At 35.1% G+C, this 23,115-nt stretch overlaps 2 long non-coding RNA genes across 7 annotated transcripts; both read left to right on the top strand.

Annotated features, from left to right (window-relative positions):
- The first annotated feature begins 4,850 nt into the window (after positions 1-4,850).
- Positions 4,851-9,345, top strand: LOC113357634. Of its 6 annotated transcripts, none has more exons than XR_003363739.1 (9): positions 4,851-5,258; positions 5,379-5,567; positions 5,667-6,241; positions 6,941-7,063; positions 7,146-7,283; positions 7,411-7,514; positions 8,055-8,355; positions 8,524-8,578; positions 8,901-9,345. It is a non-coding gene; the product is annotated as an uncharacterized LOC113357634 (long non-coding RNA). The 6 variants fall into 6 exon arrangements; XR_003363740.1 differs by having other exon boundaries at positions 5,379-6,077; positions 6,181-6,241; XR_003363738.1 differs by having other exon boundaries at positions 4,853-5,258; positions 5,379-6,241; positions 8,055-8,152; positions 8,221-8,355; positions 8,901-9,344.
- Positions 9,346-11,058: 1,713 nt separating this feature from the next.
- LOC113361705 lies at positions 11,059-12,665 on the top strand. The gene is made up of 4 exons (XR_003365275.1): positions 11,059-11,302; positions 11,403-11,520; positions 11,889-11,952; positions 12,370-12,665. It is a non-coding gene; the product is annotated as an uncharacterized LOC113361705 (long non-coding RNA).
- The last annotated feature ends 10,450 nt before the right edge of the window (positions 12,666-23,115 follow it).

Raw genomic sequence — 23,115 nt, 5'->3', positions numbered from 1 at the left:
CAACAACTCCCATCTTCATCATTCCCATGTCACAAAGACCTAATTCTAAATCACCACCAGCAACCTAAATTCACCAACACCCCCAGACTTGGTTCACCTGCAATACATTTCATCTACATCAACTTAACCCAGTACTAGATCACTCCATACACACTTCCAAAATCCTGTAACCCATTAACCCTTGCTACTTTGCAACTCCAGACATCTTCTCATCTGCCTCTATATACCCAAAATTACTTAATAACATAACTCTAATGTCACTGAGATTCTCATTCAACACTTGAGACTTGATTTCACCTTCAATCTCAATCTAATTCAATTACTACCAAAAACCCTAATTTCTGCAACCCTAATTCAAGAATCTTACAATCAAACCTAAAGAATCACCTATCCTTGATTCCAAATAAAACCCAATTCTAATTCAATCAAAACAACCAAAACAATTTCATAAAAAGAATCATCAAAACAGAAACCCTAAATTACCTTTCTTATTGATTAAACATCTGAAAAGCTTCACATCAACAAAATAACATCATAAATTTCTCCTTCACTTCATCATCTTCGAAACCCATCCTTTAATTCTTCTTAATCATCACCTAATCGAACTCCAATTGATTTCTCGGAAACCCCAACGAATATGAATCAACATTATATAACAGCATCATCACTAAAAACCATTCCATGATATTCTCCGTCTCCTTCCGGTCACCAAACCTCCGTTAAATCTCTCACAAACTCGCAGAAGAAGAAGAACAGGGGAAGAAGGAAAGAGAAGAAGAAAAGAAGAGAATGAGCTCTTCTCAAACCGGCTGGGGATAAGGCCAACTAAACTTACTGAGATACCCGACGCTCAGGATAAGGGCTGCCCTGGTTGGTCTACTGGAAAAAGGACAACTTTTCCCTTCATACTAATTTGTTAATATCCGTTTCGTCCGGTTCGTCCGGTTCGATTGACACGTTCGAGTAGTCCACTCCGTGTAAATTTTCGAGATCTATCCAATAGTACTAGTTTCGTATCTAAATTATTGTTAGATTAATTTTTATTAATTAAAATCTAAGTTAACTAATTGAGTCATTAGCGGTTAATTCGTCTCTTGATTATCTCTAGACTAGTCAAATAACGTTGACGTGCTTACGGGTCCTTACACGAATAATCAATACGAAACATTCCGAGTCTACATCAAATGACTGTCTCACACAAATCATGTAAGATGTTCCAAAAAAATCTTCACATGATCATCTTTTGACTTATTATTTAGTTTCGAACAAATAAATTGTTTCCAACTAAATTCGTCAAGAATAAGATGAATGTAGCTAAAACAAAAAGCTTCCGACACATATTTAGAGAAATATATAAGCGAGTTAAACTCAGCTCGAAATATCAAATGTGTATAATGTAAAAGTCTATATAGCTATACGACTTAGTTTCAATAGGAGATAAAATAGAATAAAATAGACTTTTGAGTGATAGATAAGTTTTGATCTCCACATACCTTTTGTTGATGAAGTTCCTCCAAGCTCTCCTCAGTAGATCTTCGTCTTCAATCGATGAACGCCGTGAATTCTAAAGCTCAACTACACATTTTATCCTAGTCCGAGACATAGCTATAAGTAGACTAGAAATCAAGAATTATAGTTTTGATCACCTAAAATTGACAAACAAGCTTGAGATAGCAACGCTTGCGAGTTCGATCGAGAAGTGCTCTAACACAAGTAGTACGCAATTACCAAAAATTGTAAAGATCCCAAATTATTACTTTGTTCCTCGTAAACGGGTATTTACCTCCAAACTCAAAACGTATCCGCAAAATTAAAAGGTCAATCCGTTTATCAAAATATTTTTTGCACGTCAAACAATTTGATGATTACTCAAAGGTACACCATCAAAATTATCTGTCAAAAACCATCGAAACAAGAAATAACAACTTACCCAGCTTCTTTCTCATAAAAATAAGAGAGATGCCCTAAAAATATGTGTGGAAGTTGCTAAATGTATCATGTACACGTCGTACAATAATACCAAAACTCGTGGTCATGTGATCTCCAAAGATACACGCTCTTCAAAGCTACAACGTTCACTGAAAACAAACTTATAAGTTTTACCAAGCAAGTACTTAAAATCAACATAACGAAATAACCCTCTTAGCCATATATATATGCTCAAGAAATATATGCCTAAACTTGTGTTTTAGGGTGAAAACAATGTACACTATTTTGTTAGGGTTCGAAAATAAAAATCGTACAAGACGAACCTAAAGTAAGAGATGGTCGTTCGCATCTTGCTTTTTTCACAAAGAGAAAAGATGGGTTGATCTTAATAGACGGAACAAAGAAAGTTGGGGAATCACCGTGTGATGGTTTTCTGAGTGTGTAGTTGTCGAACTATATTATGAAAGATGAGCCTCAAAATATGAGACTATTCAGAGATATCGTATGAAAATATATGAAGCCATCTATTTATGGTCATAATGAGTACACATTGATCCCTCGTAAATAATGGAGGTTGTGGAGGAATGTACAAGTGGAGATCACAGAGATAGTAGTGAAGTCAATGCCCGCTATATTAGGGAAGACTGTATGACCACTACTTTACCGCTACTTGTTGTTTTCTCATCATGGGATGTTTCCACGCCGCAGGTTATGTAAACCACCAGACCAGTACCTTATGAAATCCCCCATGTGCTATATTTTGATATCTTGTAGAAAATAGTGGAGTCACATACCACCTCTTTGTTTGGCTAGGTCATAGCTATGATGTGCTTCGACAAAGTGTTCAACTATGAGTAGGCTGGTTAGCATCAAATTTTATTTTAGTGATATTAAGTCTTTGAGCACTTGTATTTTAGTGAGTCTAAGAATAAATTATATCATCATGGCTTAAGCATTAACCTCCGACGATGATATGACGAACATCTAAGTAAGTCTATATGAATAACCAATGATAGTGTTTTGTACAATCTCGGCTTATACACTCTTATGTAGAATATTCATAACTCACGGTTCCAAGGAGATAACTTATAATTGAAACACACATGAATAACAAAGAGATGGTCACTGCATCAACTTATAAATACCGCAATACACTAGTATTAGTAATATGATAGCATAATAATATCGTGCTAATGGTAAGCCAGTGCCCTGGCATGACTTGGTTCTGGGGAAGTCCCAACACCGTGAATGTTGTAATATGCAGCACTGGCACACGCCAGCACCACAAAGATATCCTAGACTCGGCGCTGCGAAAATATCCTTGGCGTTGGTAAAAGCCCCAGCGCCATGAGAATTTGTTTTGGAGGTAGGCTTTCCCCATCGTCGTGATAAACAACCTTGGCGTTGGGGCTTCCCAGTGCTATAACATATTAGGTGCTAGCCTTAGCTTCTCGACATGCCTGGGATTTCCAGTCATTGCGTAAGGATCGATGTTGGCGCTTGATCAGCACCATTTTGGAAACTTTCTCAATAGTCTTCGTCGAATTTCTAAGGGTAAACATGCACTTCTCGTTCGTACAAAGATGTTGCTTTCATTGCGAAAATAGTAGAAGATTAATATTCTTTAGATAATTATATGACATGGTATATATAGAAAACAAGTTCAAGGAATTAAGCTGCGAAAGTTCTACAACTTGAGACAGGTTTAATATTGCTCTGCACCAGCGGATATCCTTCTAGTGGCCTATTCATTCAACAATAACATAGTAACTCATTCTAAATGTATATTCTATATAATCAAAGAATTTCGGGAAGAGTTACATCAAGCACCAATAATTCTTCTGAAATTCCAATAATTTGAAGGATTCTTATACGGAAAGTTAGTACTAAGTAGTACTGATTATATAACAAATATTTCAACCGAGTGAAACCCTAATATCGTACAGATGCATATATGTCTTAGAAGGTTAAAAAATCATTGTTGAGTATATGCAGTTATTAATAAAATATGTATTCCTAATTATCTTGCGGAATATGATATAGAAGTACATACTCTGAAACTCTGATTAGGGTTTCAAGTAAGCATGTGAGAAGATTGTCTTGGAATCACATAGAAGAATATACATAATGGTAATGGCTGTCGTAAGTGCAATCAAATTAAATCACTTATTTACACACAATTAATTAGTAATATAATGGAAGCAAGAATCCTTCCCACGAAGAGCAGTGAGTTTTAGTTGTCCTATATGTCACAAAGGGGGGTGGGTGGGGGTGGGGGTTATTGTTTTAGATTTTAAACAAACTAAATAATCAAAGCAAATAAAGTTGAGTTGTAAGTAATAGAGAGAGATATGATCGAGGAATCCTTCTTCGTTATTAAGCTGTCAATGAGTTATTATACTCTTCTACTAGTCGTTAATCATAGATTATCAACAACCGTGGAATAATAGCTAGATCAGTGTTATCCCCTAAATTCCTTATATCACTGGATATGGAAGTTCCCGACTACCAGATTCTATTCGTCTAAACTACCTAGTAGTAGATCACTCAAGGTCTAATTTGGTCAAACACTTTATCTTTTGTGAACTTAGGTTGATCCTAGAATCAAACACATAAGCTTGGTATGCTTTGTAGTGTTGTCTTTACACGTGATTGCTCCACAGAATCCATCTGCAAGGTTTCATGTTTTCTACTTGTTTAAAGGGTCGTTCGGAAATTACGAATCTCACTAACCTTTATTAGATTTAGATTTATTAACAAACTGGATTAGTTGGCCACCTAAACAATTTATCAGTCAAACATAAACATTCATATTAGCAAAGACAATCGATAATCATATGAAGAAATCAAATAAATTCATATACTAAATAAAATCTTTATTTAGAACTTAAAATTCATCCTCAATCAATAGATGTTTAGATACTCATGGATGGGGAAATATCCATCAATGCTTACACAACAATAGTGTTTGTTGTGTCACGCAACGGTCGAGATACATCCATTTTTCTAATTAGCGGCTAGGATACTACCTCCCCTCATCTAAACTTAATTGATCCAACGGTTAATGTTTTCTGTCCCAATTAATTCCTTCTCTGCATAGACTTTGCTTTTCTCATTTGTTCTCTTTCCATCTTCTTCCATAACGCTGCAGATTCTCAAATGCACGAAAGTTTCTTAACGAAGCACTAGCAAATTAAAATTCTTCGGCGCTAAAGATCGATCCAGTTTCCGTGTACGAAGGAAAACGGGTCCTTTATGCATTCAAACTGTGCTCCATTTATAAAGTCTTTCATTATTCGAATGCAACCTCATCGCACCTCTTCGAATAGGTATGTTCCTGTTCTGATTTCTTAGTTAATTTATCATTTTCTTTTATATTGATTCCCCTTCTCCAATTTCATTTCGTTAGATCTCAGACCTCTTTCTGTTTCTCGGGTGATGGATTTCAGAATTCCGTGGGTTACAGGAGTCAAAGGAGCGCCATAGAATATGACCTAAACATTTCTGGATTTACGATTTTCTGTGACAGTGGGAATTGATCTGCCAATCAGTAAGTATGGACATCAAAGGATATTGAATCTTATGGAAAAGGAAGAGATTTACACAGACTAATTTACTGTACTGCTAATGTTGTCGAGGTAATAATATCATTGGTATCTTCTAAATCTACCTTATGGTTTCTTTAAAAAAAGTTGGTTGTGGGTTTGAAGAATCTTATGTTGTTCTTCGGATTATAGGTTTCGCTACTTTAATTTCCTTCACTATCTTACTGCAACTAATTTTGTCGAGGTATTTAAAATAAATAAATGAGAAATTTGGAAAAATGCCCCCAATATGAGATACAATGTTGGAAATCTGCCCCAACGTTAAAAATAGTTGGAAAAATGTCCATTCCGTTGAATTTTGAAGGATGTATTTGTCTTTTTATTCACGTGCGTGGACTCACACATGTGACTTAACTGAATTTTTGACGGAATGGACATTTTTCCAAGTTTTTAAATGATGAGGCAGATTTCCAACATTGTACCTCCTATTGAGACATTTTCCCAAATTTCCCTGAACAAATTGATAGGGTTATTTCAGTTTCCTCCATATAATTAAAGAAACCGTTTTCAATTGTTGATGAGTGGAATCATCAACTCTAACAGGTATGAAACACTTTTTGCTTATATTCAAATCCCAAAATTTGATTTAAGATGTTAATCGGTTTTGTTTTTTAACTTTGTTGTTTTGGATTTACACTGCTTTTAGGGCCCACCAAGTTCTGGAAAGTATATAGCTTTTTCGTTGGAAAGCTTCCAAAAAGAACTTGGTAATGAAAATTTTGCATTAATAAATTTCAAATGTAAATTAGTATATGCAGTGTCAGAATCTGTGAACTATTCTCCAGAATCGAACACTCAAATATGTGTTTGGTCGATATGTATATATTATCCTTTTCATTCTATCATCACCCACGTCTCTTTCATAGATGTTTCTCTTTGATTTAAAGGTAAAAGGTATTCTCATACTCATATCATCGATGATTCACTTTAGCATTGACTGGATATCATAGAGACATTAGTGTCTTATCTCTTAAATAGAAAGAAAAGATAAACTTGAATAAAAGCACAGTTTAGAATTCTAAAGAATTTCAAAGACATATTTATTTTTACGTGAATATAGTTGTATACATAATTTCGTCGATGAAAACTTTATCTTTCTTATTTCAGTAATCATTTGATTTCCTTTACATTTAGGGAGTGCTGGGTTGTTTCTCGGGAAACTTTGAAACTACATATGAGCATTTAGTTCTTACAGTTGTTTTTATTTGTGTCTCACGTTAGTGACCTGAAAAAGACTACAGAAATTTTGGTATAGAAATTTGAGAGTATGTGCAAGCTGATTAAGGAAGTTAGTGGTGATAGGGTTGCAAAAGCTATAGTATCTGACAATATTTTAGATTCTCTTAGTTGTTTGGTCTTTTAAGGGTATGGTTAGACTGCTAACATGAAGAAAATCCTGACAACAGAAGCTTTGGTAGATTCAAACATGGCTGGATACATGTGAAGCAAGAAAATTATGGAGACCAACTCAGAGAAGTCGATTATGGAGGAACTCCAAAAGAGAGTTGATGCTGATAAGAATGATAAGTGTAGGATTTGGATTTGTTATTTTTTAATATTTCTCTAGCTTCCACCTTGAGGAGCCTAACACTTTAGAAATGAGATTCACAGGATAGATACGGATTGAACATTGATGAAGAGGTTGGAGATGCTGAGATGGACACTGATATGCCACAAAGTTATTAACCAACTAGATGCAAGATGGGAAAAACAAGCAGTAAAGAAAGATTACCTTGCGATTCAGCAACAGTAAGGATTACGAAACATAATCTTTTATCTTCTTCTGAGTTTAATTAATTTGTTTCTCTTTTTCTGAGCTTAATTATTTTTCTTGGGTGTAATTTGTTTTTTGCTCATATGGTTCATATACATACAGGCCCTCATAAGCACGTATTAAGGTTTCTTTCTTGAGGAACATCAAATTCTAATCCAATGCCTCTGTCGTTGCCTGATTTGGGCTTTCTCATTACAGCGAGAAAGGTAATATATATTTTCTTTCCTACAAATCACAGTATATTATCACACACTTTAGGAACGTTTACATGAAATATGGAGACTAGCCAAAAACAAGGAATTGCACTATAAATGGCACCTACGTGGTCATGGTTTGGAATTCTCTGGCTGAAATGTTGTTTCTATGAAAAATAGAATCTGATACAAAAAATTGGGCATAGTTAAGCTTTATTCTAAAATGGATTCTGTTTCATCTCGGTCACTTATCTTTTCTTAATTTTTGTTTTGTACTTGCTTCTGTGAAAACCATTGTCGAAGATACACTAAATCTAAGTTCCATGCGCGGTATAAATAAAATAGACTCAGAAATGGATTCTTGGTTTTGATTGAACAACTAAACTAACAAATTCTGCCTGTGGTGGTGCTTAATGTTGAAGACTATGAAGACTTGGAGCCTAATTTTGAAACATATATCTCACAGTAAATCATATTTCGCATATAGTATGGATGTAGCGTTGTATCCACTTAGGGTGGAAGTAACTTATTCTCTGCAATATTGGATTATAGATATAGTAGGCGTGTTAATTTTGGACCAACATTCAACAACTTCATAGAACTGGTGCGCATCCATGCTGGATACGTGAACTCACCACTAATGATCCTAGGTACGTGTTCTTTACCCTTCTTTACTTCACACTAATGATCTTAACCACAGGACGATTTATCGTGTTAGGGGGTAAGCAAATGGAGATTAGCATCTGGGGTTCAACAACTGCACAACAGTTAGGGAGTGATCCAATTAGTCGAGACTCCAAAGAAGGTCCTGCAGCAGTTGCTGTTTGCTCCACTTTTGTGAAGAACTACCAAGGTTACATTTTATCTTTGTTTCTTTGTTCGCATATTCATTTTGTTTTCTTTACGTGCTTATCCATTATCAAGGCACTCTATGTTAGTTACTCTTTTTGCATATATACCTTTCGTTTTTTAAAGTTTTTATCAAGACCACTATGAATAACTTTTAATGCCACTGATGTAGAGAAACTCAACCTCTCCTCCACCAATGCCACCTGGAGTTTCTGAATCCGAGAAATGTAAGTTGGATCCTTTTTGTTGTATATATTTTAGCTTAGAATAGTTCGCAAAGTTCTCGAGTAGATGTGCATATATAAATACGAATACTCCGGTTCGTCCAGTAACTGTGTTCATCGTAGGAATACCAATCATGTGTTGCGTTAGATGTAAACTTACAAATTCCAAAATATTGAAAATTCTGACGTACTATATTGTTACCGGTTCCAGTAGTACGGACAAGTAAATATGATTTGTTTTCGGATGTTAAAAGTAAGATACATTACAGTAAGGTCGAAATTGCTTCTACATTGCTAACATCTTCTCACATGGCTCGATCTACAGGTTAATCCAGTTGAAAGACTACATAGGTGAATCTTGATAGCATCGTCGATAGCTACCACACATCCTTGCTATACAGAAAACCAGTACGCAACTGTTCCAAGTTGGAGGATCAACCATTATAGTTTAGTTGATTCAGTAGACGGATAGAACCGTTACAATGTCAGGAAATTGTAACTAATGTCAGGAAATTGTAACCGTTACAGCAAAGAGATTATGGTCCAAAAGTTCTGTTTTTAATAACTTATGTGGGTTTTTGTGTGGGTGAGAATTTAGGATTGACATCTACTTTTGTTATTTTGGTTGGGATCATTTTCATGCTAGAGTTGCTAGGCTGAAAATTTGGTCAATTTTTTTTTTTTTGCCAATTAGAATGTCTGCTAATTATAAAACATTACACAATTTCTAGCAGCTGTCAATATCAGACTAGTATACATGACAGATTATATTCATTTTAAGTAGGAATGCTTAGATAGTATCTGGCACGTCCAATAAAATTTGGTAGGAGTTTGATTTGTCTTTACAGACCAACTCAACTAATTAGCAAATTTACTCTTAGGCTAACGCTTTTTCACTAAAATTAAGACATGAAGGGCACCATTCATTTTAGCCCACGTATAAAAATAATTTCCCATTGTGAAAGTTTTCCTTCTTTCGCCCGTATAAGTATGTATACTTTTCCCCCCTTATATTTGTTACCTTCATGAATAAGAGAAGTGTCTGTTTCTTTGTTTCTTTCTCAAAATAGCAATAGCGTTACATTAAGTGAAAAATACTATAACCTCCTATTATGTGGGTTCAATATATAAAAGCCCCACAAAATGGATCCTTCATTATCAACTCCATTCTTTCACATTTTGATATTTCTATGTCCAGAACTTTAGAATTCAGGGCTTAACAATAAGAATATTATCCATAATAATTCTAATAATACCAAGACTGCCCTTTAGTATTTATAGGTCTAATTTAGTTTTCAGTTTCATTTTCGTTTTCACTTTCTCTCACTTTCTCTCTCTCATTTTCTTTTGCTCTCTCCTGGAAGAAAAATCCAGCCGAGAAGAAACAAATTCTCATAGAAATTTTCCGAGAAAAATGGTTTCAAAACCTAGATCTGATCTTTACAAACACAGATCTTGATTATCTAAACCTAATTCAATATCATCATCACTTGTTCTTGGAAGATTCGGTGAAAATCAAAGGAAAACGAATTCATAATCATCATCAGCAACAAATGAATCTGAAGATTCACCTACAAAATCAAATCAAACAGATAAGCATACTCATCTTTAACATTTCAATCGAATTATTTGATTAAATTCTAAGATTTCGAATTTTTATTTTCTGAAAAATCATTTGGGAAACTTTAATAGTTCCATTTCAGTTCAAATATGTTAAAGAAATCATAAATAGAGTTAGATCTGTTATATTCTTACCTCAATTTTACTTTTGAGAGAAAATTTCCAAAGAAATTTCAAAGAGCAATTTCTAGGGTTCTTGAACAAAATTGGATCTATCTTTTAATCTCTCACCTCGATCAAAAATCGGTTTTCAGATTCGAATATGTGAATCATTATTCGTTTTACCCATCTATTTGATATGAATTTCGTTTACTTTAATTTTCGAACTGATTTCAGCTCATCTTTAATGGATTTTGTTCTTGGCTGATTGTTTTAAGTTCAACCTATATTTGTTACTTTCAGTACCTTGTCTTGAAGATGAAATCTTAATCGATGAAGATAACTGGAAGCATACAGTTGAATCTAAACAACTTCAACAACTATTTCAATAGAAAATCAGTGAAATAAGATAAGTTTCTTTGATTTTTTTTATGGTTTGAATGAATCATATTGAAATTGAATATACTTTATGATTTGAGTTTAGTGTTCTTTTGTTCAGAACTGGATTAGTATTTCAATGTGATTGAGTTTCTCATTTTGATGATTATTCACAACATGTGTAACTTTCGTCTACACATCCAAATTGCATGTGTAACTTGCGTCTACACATCTGAATTACATGTGCAACTCTCAATTACACTATTCAGATGCTATGTAACTCCTAGTTACACTAGTCATATACATATGTAACTCCTATTTACACAAGTCAAGTGCATGTAAAACTGGTTATAGATTGTTGTGTGTATTGTTATTTTTAATCTCATAAAAGCTTATTGCTTTTTGTTTTCTCCAGGTTGCCAATAACTCAATAAAATTGACTACTTATTTGTGGTATTTTTGTAGGATGGTCTTCCTGGAATCGGAGTTGGTGCCGAAATGATGAAATGAGGACTAGGAAGTGGAATTCATAATTGAGCAATTGTGGAATTTCAGAATGGAACTGAGGACCAAGTGAAGAAGATTGTTGACAGACTGACGGTGCTGAAATTGCATCTATAAATGTTGTTGGTGAGTGGCTGCGCTGATAAATGTTGTGAATACGCTATTACATTTGATATTTCTATGGATTAGAAGTATTTAAATGTATTTGGGAATGTTTTTTGTACAGAGGTTATGGTAAGTCCTCCATTTGTGTTCCTTACCTCGGCTAAAATGTCATTGTATCATGAGATTCAAGTGGCTGCTTGCTGGGTGAAGAAAGGAGGTGCTTTCACTGGTGAAGTTAGGTATGCCTGTGTTCAGCCTTTGTGCATTTGATTAATCAGTTTACAAACCTGATCATCATCTCATATTTGATAAAATTTATCCATCCATCCATCACTACTAGCCATATGCATGTGTAACTCCTAGTTACACTAGTTATATGCATGTGTAACTGAAAGTTACACAAGTCAGATGTTTGTGTATCTCCTAATTACACATGTTATATGCATGTGTAACTCTTAGTTACACAAGTCAACTGGTGTAAGCTTACACGATGATGTGTCTCTATATGATTCTTGGTTCATTTATGGTAAATGTATGCTGAAAAATATTGAATAGTGCTGGCTATAACTTTGATTGCTTTATTTGGTTTTGAATTATTTTTTTGTAGTGGATTGACTACCAAAAAAACTACACAGAGCTTGCTCAATAGTATCAGAAGTACAAGGATCAAGGTTTGTGTTTCGATTTTTAAATGCTAGTACCTTTGGTTTATTTCGTCTGAAGCTTATATAAGTAATCCATTGGACTTGACTAATAGAATAGCTTTGGCAATTGATATCATGAGATATATTGACATATTTAAACTGAACCAAGAATGTTTTTCATGTGAAACCAATCCATTGAATATGCAGTTAAAATACTGTTTGCTTGTATTATAATTTTCGGGATTTTTGGTTGAATTAGATGCTTTGAATTGCATAGGATATAAGAATGATTTAACATATTATTATTGTCCATCTTTTTTGGTTATTAATGATATTACGGTAAATTAGGATGTATACTAGTTGAAACATATTTTATTTGTTTTACATTTAAAGCTTTTGGTGACTACTTGTTGAATATGACCTTTACTGCTTGTGTCTGTATAGTTTTTGAAGAAGATGATGGTGGTAGTTATGCTAATTTCAGAGAGGATGTGTTGGTTATATTTCAGGTTACACTAGTCATTTCATGTATATTTCAGCTTTTTCACATGTCATTTCATGTATAACTTCTATTTACACTAGCCAGATGCATCTTCAATTTGTCTTCTCTTTTATTTTTGTTGTTCTCTTAAATATTGAATAATATTTGTTTGCATTATTGTTTTGGCATTGGTTCATATGTCTTTTCATTGTAACTGTTATCGACATTAAGCACTCTTATGGACTATTTTTTGTTGTTATCCTAAATATTGAACAATATTCTTTTGCATTTTTCTTTTTACACTGGTTCATGTTTGTTTGTTGTTATATTTCAAGTTTCCGATAAATTCATAAAAACTAATTGCTTATTTGTGGTATTGGTCTCGCTGGAATTGGAGTTGACGCTGAATACACAAGTCAGATGCATGTGTAACTCTCAATTACACTAGATAGATGCATATGTAACTCTCAGTTACACTAGACAGATGCGTATGTAACTTCTAGTTACACATGCTAAGAAATTATTATAAATGAATATTAAAGTAATACATGTATTTTCTGTATGCGTTCTTTTTGATGTCTATTTTTTTGATGTGTAACTTTGCATTACACATGTCATAAGGATGTGTAACTTCTGGATACACATGCCATATGCATGTGTAACTTCTGTTTACACGTTCACACTATACTTTAATAATTTTGGGCCTAGATTTAATAATTTTGGACTCAAATTTAAATTTTATTTAATTTGGGGCTTGACAATATATAAAAGCGCATGGATGTCTTTTAATAACTCGGGGCCTAGATTTAAACTTCTTTTAATTATGGGTTACCCATGGGTCGGGCCTTAGCCTAAAAACCCCCTTAATTTATGCCACTGCGAAATATCCTGTGACGCTAGTGATATACATATAAGAAAAGTAAAGAGATATCGTTACGATTGGAGAACCGCTCTGAAACCCTAGCGTTCGCTCCGTGTGTAGTTTCTCCTCTCTAAGACTTACAATTTCGTGCTCTCCCTCTACATAGCCTAATACCCATTTATACAGGTTTACATTGCTTGGCCCTCAAGAATCTAAGTCGGTTAAGGAACCCGACCCTAAGCTATGAAAGAAAAACCTAAAAGATGGTTCATGAATTTTGGCCTTCATGGTACACGTACCAGGTATGCATACCATTTTTTAGAAAAGTGTCCAGGAACTTTATGTTATGTGTACCAGGTATGCATACCCCTATGTTCACGAAATTCCTGAGCTACGATGATACACGTACCCTGTATACGTACCCTCATGTCTTCGGTATTCAATAGACTTGTTTTGGCATAACTTCTTCTCCTGAACTCGGAATGACCTCATTATTTTTGCATTATCTTTATAATTGAATTATATTAAAGACGGTGATAAGAAATCCTGAATTTGAATGAGTTAAACTTGGTATTTGGCCCGTGTCTTGATTTTGAGCATCTTTGCTCCATTTCGTCGCACTTCTTCCACTTCTCTTCGACTTGGGCACTTGGATCCATTCTTAGATGTTTTTAGAACTTTGTAGATCCTTTTGGATGATTCACCTAATTGATACAAATAAGAGAAAATAAGAGTAATAAAAATAATACATGCAAAACAAGTATGGAATGGACACTTAAATCATATAAATTATGCACTTATCAAATTCCCCCACACTTAGCTTTTGCTAGTCCTCGAGAAACTAAACTATACTATACAACAACTCCCTTTCGTTGAGACTATGGTTACACTTAGCTAATGCAACATGTTTTTAAACCCCTAGGTGTCCCTACTGAACGAGTTATAGTCTCGTGAGGGTTTACAAGAGGTACACCCACAAAACCTACTCCAATATATAGCCTTGGAAGAACCACTAAGGATAAACACAAAGAAAAAAGCCAAATAATTAGCCTGTGTAAGTTCTTTAGCTGCAAACATCCCACATACATTCCAATCATTACATATAAGGAATTACTTATGTGTGACATTCAACCTGATTGCATAATCTACTCAAATAGTCATTAAATACTTGTTGCAATGTTTCTAAACATTTTTGTCGCAACACTTGTGTACTGAAATCACATGGATAGATAAGAGAATGGAAATAGAAAAGTGAAGTGTGCTAATGTTGACTAAGGTGAACGATGTTACCCGCAATACTTGTAAGAATGTCATCAAAGGATTTTTATATATATATATTTAGCGCAATAGTTGAGGTAAACACCCATTTAACTCGACAACATGATTAGATACTCTAAGCGCATGTTTCTTTTCAGCAAATATGTGATAGTTCCCATGGATCCTGCGTTCCATGCTTGTTCGGAGACAGGGAAAACACATACATACTGCTCTTCAAGTGTCGAGAACCTCATCGAGTCTTTTTGACTTGCCAAATAATGATGATAGGTTTCACGCATTTCAGCGAATACATGATTAGTTCCCATGAATCCTGCATCACGCTTGCTTAAGCGGCAGAGACATGGAGAACGTTCTCTTTGTATTGTTAATAAATGTCGATGTATGAAGATGAGCCTTATATAATATATTTTTATTTTATTTTTTGGCTCAGTCTTCTGAGTGTAGGAGGAAATTGTCTATGGAGCTTTTATAAACTCAACCAATGATTATATTCTTGCTACAATATCATGGCAGTACCGGGATCCCACCAAATCACTTAGAGAGACATATAACTGTAAAAATAAAAAGAAAGTGATTCAATAATCATAGATTACGAGAACTAATTTTCCAAAGAATACCATGCGATTTCTAGAACCTGAGTTTCGCATTCAATTATGAACATATAATTAAGGATTGTAGAACGATAAAGTGAGAATCAAGCTATAATCATAATGACTGTTTCAACCTAAAAAGGTTTAGTGCCATCCTAAATAGCTCATAATAAACTTTAAAAGATGAAGTCTCAAGTAGCCAAGAATTCAAAGAGTTATATATGCATATAATATGATACTAAAACATGCATTAAGAGCTTGACGACATGCATACCGTCCTGGATTCAAGAACTATAATATTTACGCCGGTACGTGTACTGGATGCGTGCTGCCCTGTATCCAGAATTTCAGTAATTCTGAAAGATCTCTTAAATACTCCCTCACACTTAAATTTTACATTGTCCTCAATGTAATTGACTCATCCAAGTTAAAATTAAGATGTGAAATTTTAATATGATATGTAAAAACTTAACAAAAAGTAAAAGATAAGAGATAGAAATGCAAAACCGATGGGTTGCCTCCCATTTAGCGCTTAGTTTAATGTCCTCAGCCCGACTTGGCACTTCAGTTATGCTACTCCTCCAGAGGGAGAAAATCACTAGCTTCAATCTCATCGACATCCAATGTAGTAAAGTTCTCGTAGTATGGCTTTAATATATGGCCGTTTATTTTGAAATTTTTTCCAGTTTTGGGACTAGATATTTCAACTGCACCATGAGGGAAAACATTAGGACTAGAGATTTCAACTGCACCATGAGGGAAAACATTAGTAACAATAAACGGTCCAACCCATCGGGACCTTAGCTTTCCTAGAAATAATTTAAGACGTGAACCGAACAATAACAATTTTTTCCCCACAAAAAAACATTTCCGAGAAATCATCTTGTCATGGAAAAACTTCGTCTTTTAATTCCTTGCAAATACGGAACTCTCGTAAGCATCATTACGTATCTCGTCTAGCTTATTAAGTTGTAACTTCCTTTGTTTCCCCGCATTGTTATAATCCATGTTGCACATCTTTATCGCCCAATATGCCTTATGCTCAAGTTCAACCGGAAGATGACAAGCTTTGCCATAAATTAACCGATATAGAGACATATCAATCGGTGTTTTGTATGCCGTTCTATACGCCCAAAGCGCATAATTAAGCATATAGCTCCAATATTTCTGTGTAGTGTTTACGGTTTTCTCAAGAATGGATTTAATCTCACGGTTCGAGATTTCAGCTTGCCCACTAGTTTGTGGGTGATACGGCGTGCCGACCTTGTGTTTTATGATATACTTCTTGAGTAGAGCATGAAAGGATTTCAGAAAGTGTGACCCCCCATTGCTGATAACCACTCTTGGTGTACCTGTCTAGCGAAAATATATTCATTCACAAACTCACAAATAACTTGAGAATCATTAGTAGGGGTGGCTTTATCTTCCACCCATTTCGAAACATAATCCACAACAAGAAGTATATAAAATTTTCCATTAGAATTGACAAAAGGACCATAAAATCAATTCCCCACACATCAAATACTTCTATTACAAGAATTGATGTGAGTGGCATTTGATTTCGAGCACCTAGGTTTTCCATTCTTTGACATCTATCACAAGATTTACAAAAAATATATGCATCCTCAAATTATGTAGGCCAATAAAGACCACTTTCAAGGACTTTGAAAGCGGTACATTTGGAACCAAAGTGACCGCCATATGGATAATTATGACAAAAAGTAAGAATATATTGATATTAAGGATTAGGTACGCACCTGCGGATGATTTGACCGGAACCGTATTTCCACAAGTATGGATCATCCCACACATACTGCTTGGCTATTTTCTTAAGCTTAAGTTTTTGATAACTAGACATTGTACTATGTACTTGTCTCGTAACCAAGTAATTCACTATATCCGTGTACCAATGTGTTGAATCTTCAATCGAGAAAAGTTGTTCGTCTGGAATACGATCTAGTAAAGGAAGTTCTTCTTCGGAAACAACAAATCTACTAAGGTGATCCGCAACAGTATTTTCAACACCTATTTTATCCTTAATTTCACAATCAAATTCTTTCAGTAGTATTACCATCGTATAAGTCTTAGCTTAGCTCTTTTCTTCTTTACTAAGTACCTAAGTGTTGCGTGATCGGAATATACAATCACTTTTGTACCCACCAAGTATGATCTAAAATTTTCTAGTGCAAACACTATAGCCAAAAATTCTTTCTCGGTGGTAGAATAGTTGATTTGCGCATCATTTAGGGTCCGAGATGCATAATAAATCACATGAGACAGCTTGTCTACTCTTTGACCCAAAACGGATCCAACTGCAAACTCCAATCCGGTGACTTGATAATTGGTGAAGTTGTCAACAATACTTTCCATCTATCAAAGGCATCCTTGCACTCCTTGCTGAAGTAAAAAATAACCTCCCTTTGCAATAATTTGCACACCAGCAATGAGATTTTGGAGAAATATTTAAGCCGCTTATAAAAACCTGCATGACCAAGAAATGAGCGAATTTCCCTCACCGAAGTGGGGTATTATAAGTTTCTTATTAAATTTGTCTTTGCTTTGTCAATTTCGAACCCTCAAGAGGACACAATGTGACCGAGCACTATTCCATATCCACAAAATGGCATTTCTCTCAATTAAGAACAAGGTTAGTGTCTATGCATCTTTTTAGCACAGATTCAAGATTTTGTAAACAAATATCAAATGAATTGCCATAAACACTAAAATCATCCGTAAATACCTCAATGATGCGTTCCACTTAGTCAGAAAATATACATACATCTCTGAAAAGTGGCAGTTGCATTGCAAAGACCAAATGACATCGGTCTATAGGCAAACGTACCAGAAGGACAAGTAAAAGTAGTCTTCTCTTGATCCTCCGGTACAATAACAATCCGATTGTACCCCAAATAACCATCCAAAAAGCAATAGTGTTAATTTCCCGCTAACATTTCTAACATCTGATCAGTGAAAATCAAAGAAAAGTGATCCTTTCGGGTTGCGGTATTAAGCTATCTATAGTCTGTGCACACTCTCCATCCAGTTTGAACTCTTGTAGGAACAAGTTCGTCATCTTGATTTTTAACAACAGTGACACCTGGTTTCTTAGGTATCACATGTACCAGACTAACCCATTTGTTGTCAGAAGTTGGGTAATCACCCCTACACTTAGCAATTTGAGGATCTCTTTCTTCACGACCTCCATCATTCGGGGTGTGTGTGGGGGTGGGGGTGGGGTGGGGGTGTGTGTGTGTGTGTGTTAATACTACACTGAGCATCACGTACTGGCTTAAAATCATCTTCCATCAGGATTCTATGCATGTACATGAATGGACTAATGCCTTTGATATCGGCAGTTGTCCAACCAATAGTCGTTTTCTGCTCTTTCAAAACCCTAAGAAGACGTTCTTCTTGTATTTGGGTGAGGTTCTTTGAAATAATCACCAGAAGTTCTTCTTTATCACCCAAGTACGTGTACTTTAAGTGATCCAAAATCGGCTTCAATTCTATTTTAGGTGCTTGCACAATAGAAGGTAACAGAACCTCATTAGTTACGGGTAAAAAAAAGAAGAGATATTACCCATTTCGGCTTCTTGTAGTGCCGTTAAAGCACCAAACATCTCCACTATTTCTTTGGATAAGTCAACGTCCAGGTTCGGGTGTCCATGAACGTCTAAATTAATGCTATTATGTAACAGAACTACAAGTTCATCTTCACCGTTCAAATTAAACATTTGTTGCGCTAATAAACCAATAACATCAATAGAGAAAGCAGAATGAACATCACTAGGATAGCGCATGGTTTCAAAGATATTGAACCATATGACTTCCTTATCAAATTCCATAGTGAGTGTACCACTATCGACATCAATCTTCATCCTTGCAGTTTTCATAAACGGTCTCCCGAGAAGTAACGAAGTAGATGCACTATTTTTTCCATCCTGCATATCCACGATATAGAAATCAACCGGAAAGATTAACTCATTCACTTGAACTAACACGACTTCGACGACTCCCTTAGTGAAAAAGCGGGGGTATAACAACCACACCCAATATTTCGATTAGAAATCTGTATGGACTAACTCCAATATACTTTCCAGAGAATCAACTAAACAGTCAGACTCAATCTAGAAAAAGTATATCGAGGAGTTAATATCTCTCTCACTTGATTTGATCTTTACTCAAGCAAATAGAAATCTGCGAGTCTTTATCAAATACAAGGATAATAACTTGGATGGTACCAAAGACCAATATCCAAGTGTCAATCAATTTAAATCAACAACCAAAGGTTGGATACTCTAATTGATTGATCTTAACGCACAACCTGTGATATTTCAATTATACAATGAAATATAATGCAGAATAGAAATAACACAGACACCAGAAATTTTGTTAATGAGGAAACCGCAAATGCAGAAAAACCCCGGGACCTAGTCCAGATTGAACACCACACTGTATTAAGCCGCTACAAACACTAGCCTACTACAAACTAACTTCGATTTGGACTGTAGTTGAACCCTAATCAATTTCACACTGATTCAAGGTACAGTTGCGCTCCTTACGTCTCTGATCCCAACAGGATACTACGCACTTGATTCCCTTAGCAGATCTCACCCACAACCAAGAGTTGCCACGACCAAAGTCGAAGACTTTAATAAAAAAAAATTGTATCACACAGAAAAGTCTATGATAGGTAAATTTGTCTCTCACAGATAGACCTAAGAGTTTTTGTTCCGTCTTTTTATAAATCAAGGTGAACAGGAACTAACTGATAATCCGGACTTATATTCTCGAAGAGCAGCCTAGTATTATCAATCACCTCACAACAATCTTAATCGTATGGTAGCGAAACAAGATGTTGCGGAATCACAAACGATGAGACGAAGATGTTTGGGATTTCTTTTTATCTTGCCCTATCGGAGATATAATCTCAAGTCAATTATTCAATTGAACTCGGATGATATAAGATGGCAAGATAAGATCGCCCAACTACAAGAGAAGTAGTTTCGTCTGGCTTCACAATCCCAATGAAGTCTTTCAGTCGTTAACCTACAGGGTCTCGGGAAGAAACCTAAGGTTAAAGGAGAATCGACTCTAGCAAACCAACTAGTATCACACAAGAGGTGTGGGGATTAGTTTTTCCAATTGCTAGATGTCTCCTTTATATAGTTTTCAAATCAGGGTTTGCAATCCAAATTACCTTGGTAAAAAAGCATTCAATATTCATCGTTAGATGAAAAACCTGATTTCTCCAAGCTAATATCTTTCAACCGTTAGATCGAAACTTAGCTTGTCATACACAAATGAAATGTGTTTCATTTAGGTTTGAGTAACCGTACCAAAACGTATACACTTGGTTGGTTCACAAATAGTTAACCTAGGTTAGCCATATGAGTACTTTCATATCAACCATATTCATCTTTCTCATAACTAGTTCAAATGACTCATAAGAACTAGTTGATAGAGTTGTTCAATTGCTTAGGTCTTTATTCATGGACACAATTGAAAAATATAGCCATGGTTTGCAAAGATTGCATTCCTTATTGATTTATTGTTTTAAGTTCATGAACTTCCGATTTGAGAAATAACTAGCCTGGGTACACGTACGGGTACGTGTTTACCTTAGCTACCGGATTTGAGTTTGGAAACTCAGCAGAAATTTTCGGTTCGAAAACTTCCGTGAGTACGCGTACGGGTATGCGTACCTAAGGTGACTGGTTTTCCAGTTTGTAAACTACAAACTCCAGGAGAATTTTTCGTATAGAAAACTTCCGCCAGTACGCGTACCCAACCTGTATCCTTTACCAATGTCGCATGCACAAGTGCACACAATTGGTTTTCGGCACATGGACTTATACACTAACGTGCGAACACACTATATATGCTTATATCCATAGTTGGTTACATAATCTCAACCCTACATTTCAATAATTGAAACATTCTTCTATAATGTTATAACAATTGTTATTCACGACTATCATCATCAAAGCTATTTTCAAGATTGAAACGCCATCATTACTTTCGTCACAGATAAAGATGAAAAGTGGTTAAAACAAAAGCTTACCAACACGTATTTTAAGAAAAAGATAGGCGAGTAAACTCGGCTCGAAATAGCAAATGTGTATGTATGAAAACTATCATACTTATACGACTTTGTCTCAAAATTAGGAGATAGAGAGATAGAATTTTGAGTGGTAGATAAGTTCAATTCTCCACATACCTTTTAGTCGGATGAAGTTCCACTAGTTCCTCCAGTAGTTCTTCGTCTTCGTAAGATAATCCCCATAGAGTCTGGAGCTCAACTACACTAATCTGTCCTAAACCGAGACTTAGCTATAAGTAGTCTAGAAATCAAGATTTATAGTTTTGACACCTAAACTTGACAAACATACTTGAGATAGAAACGCATGCGAGTTCGACCGAGCAGTGCTCTAACATTCTCCCCCTTTGTTAATTTTAGTGGCAAAACTATCAATACATATAGATTACAAAATAAATAAAACTTTGTAGCTTCTCGTTCACATGCTTGATCTCCTTGGTGCTTCAACATCAATCGAAAACTTCGTCTTTTCCAAGTACTCCCATGATTCCATAGATGTTCAATTCAGCATCATAGTTGTTGAAGTTCCGTAGCCATAACAATGAGAAAATAAAAGCTCTCGATCATTGTTATACAATGTCATAGTATTATTACACAGTATCAAAGTTCTTATATCACAACTTCGACAACAATAATATGGTGATATGTATCACTCCCCCTTAGTCAATACTTCGTCTCAACACGAAAACCACTCCCCCTTACATAATGATCCGAAAACCGTATATATTTGTAGTGTGAACTACATATTAATTCTCCCCCTTTTTGTCAATAAAATTGGAAAAGGTACGAAAACGGGATCCTAATGAAATTTTCATGGAGACACTTCAAGACCAAAGAAAAGCACATATCAACTTGTTTTGATGCAATCATATATCCGAAGCTAGATGCATTCATCACGGAGTTTATAAAGATACAAGATAACTCCTGAATATTCCAAAGCCGCACTCCCCACAAAGACATGGAAATTAAGCGCAAGTTCAAAGGAACTCTCCCCCATTTGATGTCATTCCCGAAAGAACAACAAGAGCGACCTTACTTTTACAAGAAAAGAAGGATTTCTTTGGACACCAAAAACCACAAAATGATTTTGTATCCAAAAAAATTCTCAATTAAACTAATCGCAAGAGAACCCATGATTAATTTAATCGGAATACACAACCAAAATTATCACAAACGAATCTATGATTAGTTTAGTTGGAAATGCTCACACAAGAAGACTTATGGAGCCTCACAGTATATACATAAAATATGGATCAGGGAAAGATCAATACTACAGAATATACAAGGATTCATTCTATCTTCATCACTATTTGCATAACGACATACGATAGACATAATGCTTGTAAACAAAAGATTTTAACCTATCTTCCATCAATGAATTGACATAATAGGCTTAACTTTTGTTTGTCAAAGAGTTCATCGATCTTGTATCAATATATGCATATCAACATATAATCGAGATAACTTTTGAAAATGTATGGGACAATAATAGTTCACGGACGCAAACACACATATCCCATAACATATTGCAATATATAAAACCATAAATATTAATACTGCAAAAATCATCTTCCAAACCAACTTTAGAATTTAACCAAATAAATCTAAAAACATGAAGATGAAAACATTAGGCATAGCTTTGTGTACTCACAATAATGGCTATTCCAAACCCTAGTTGTCATTCTTAAACAAAAACAAGAATAAAAATTCTCTTAAGAATTTTCCTAGACAAAAATAAAGAACATAAGACAAAATCTACTGAAACAGATCACAAGCTACATTAGAGTTCACGTACGGCAGCTTCACGGACTTCGAGCTTGTGATTCATGTTAACAACTGCGTCTTCGGAGAAGATATCCTCATTGAGAAGTTCTTTAAC

The sequence above is a fragment of the Papaver somniferum genome, chromosome 3 (assembly GCF_003573695.1).
Source record: "Papaver somniferum cultivar HN1 chromosome 3, ASM357369v1, whole genome shotgun sequence".
NCBI classification, from domain to species: Eukaryota; Viridiplantae; Streptophyta; class Magnoliopsida; order Ranunculales; family Papaveraceae; genus Papaver; species Papaver somniferum.
This window is presented reverse-complemented; position numbering and strand designations above follow the sequence as displayed.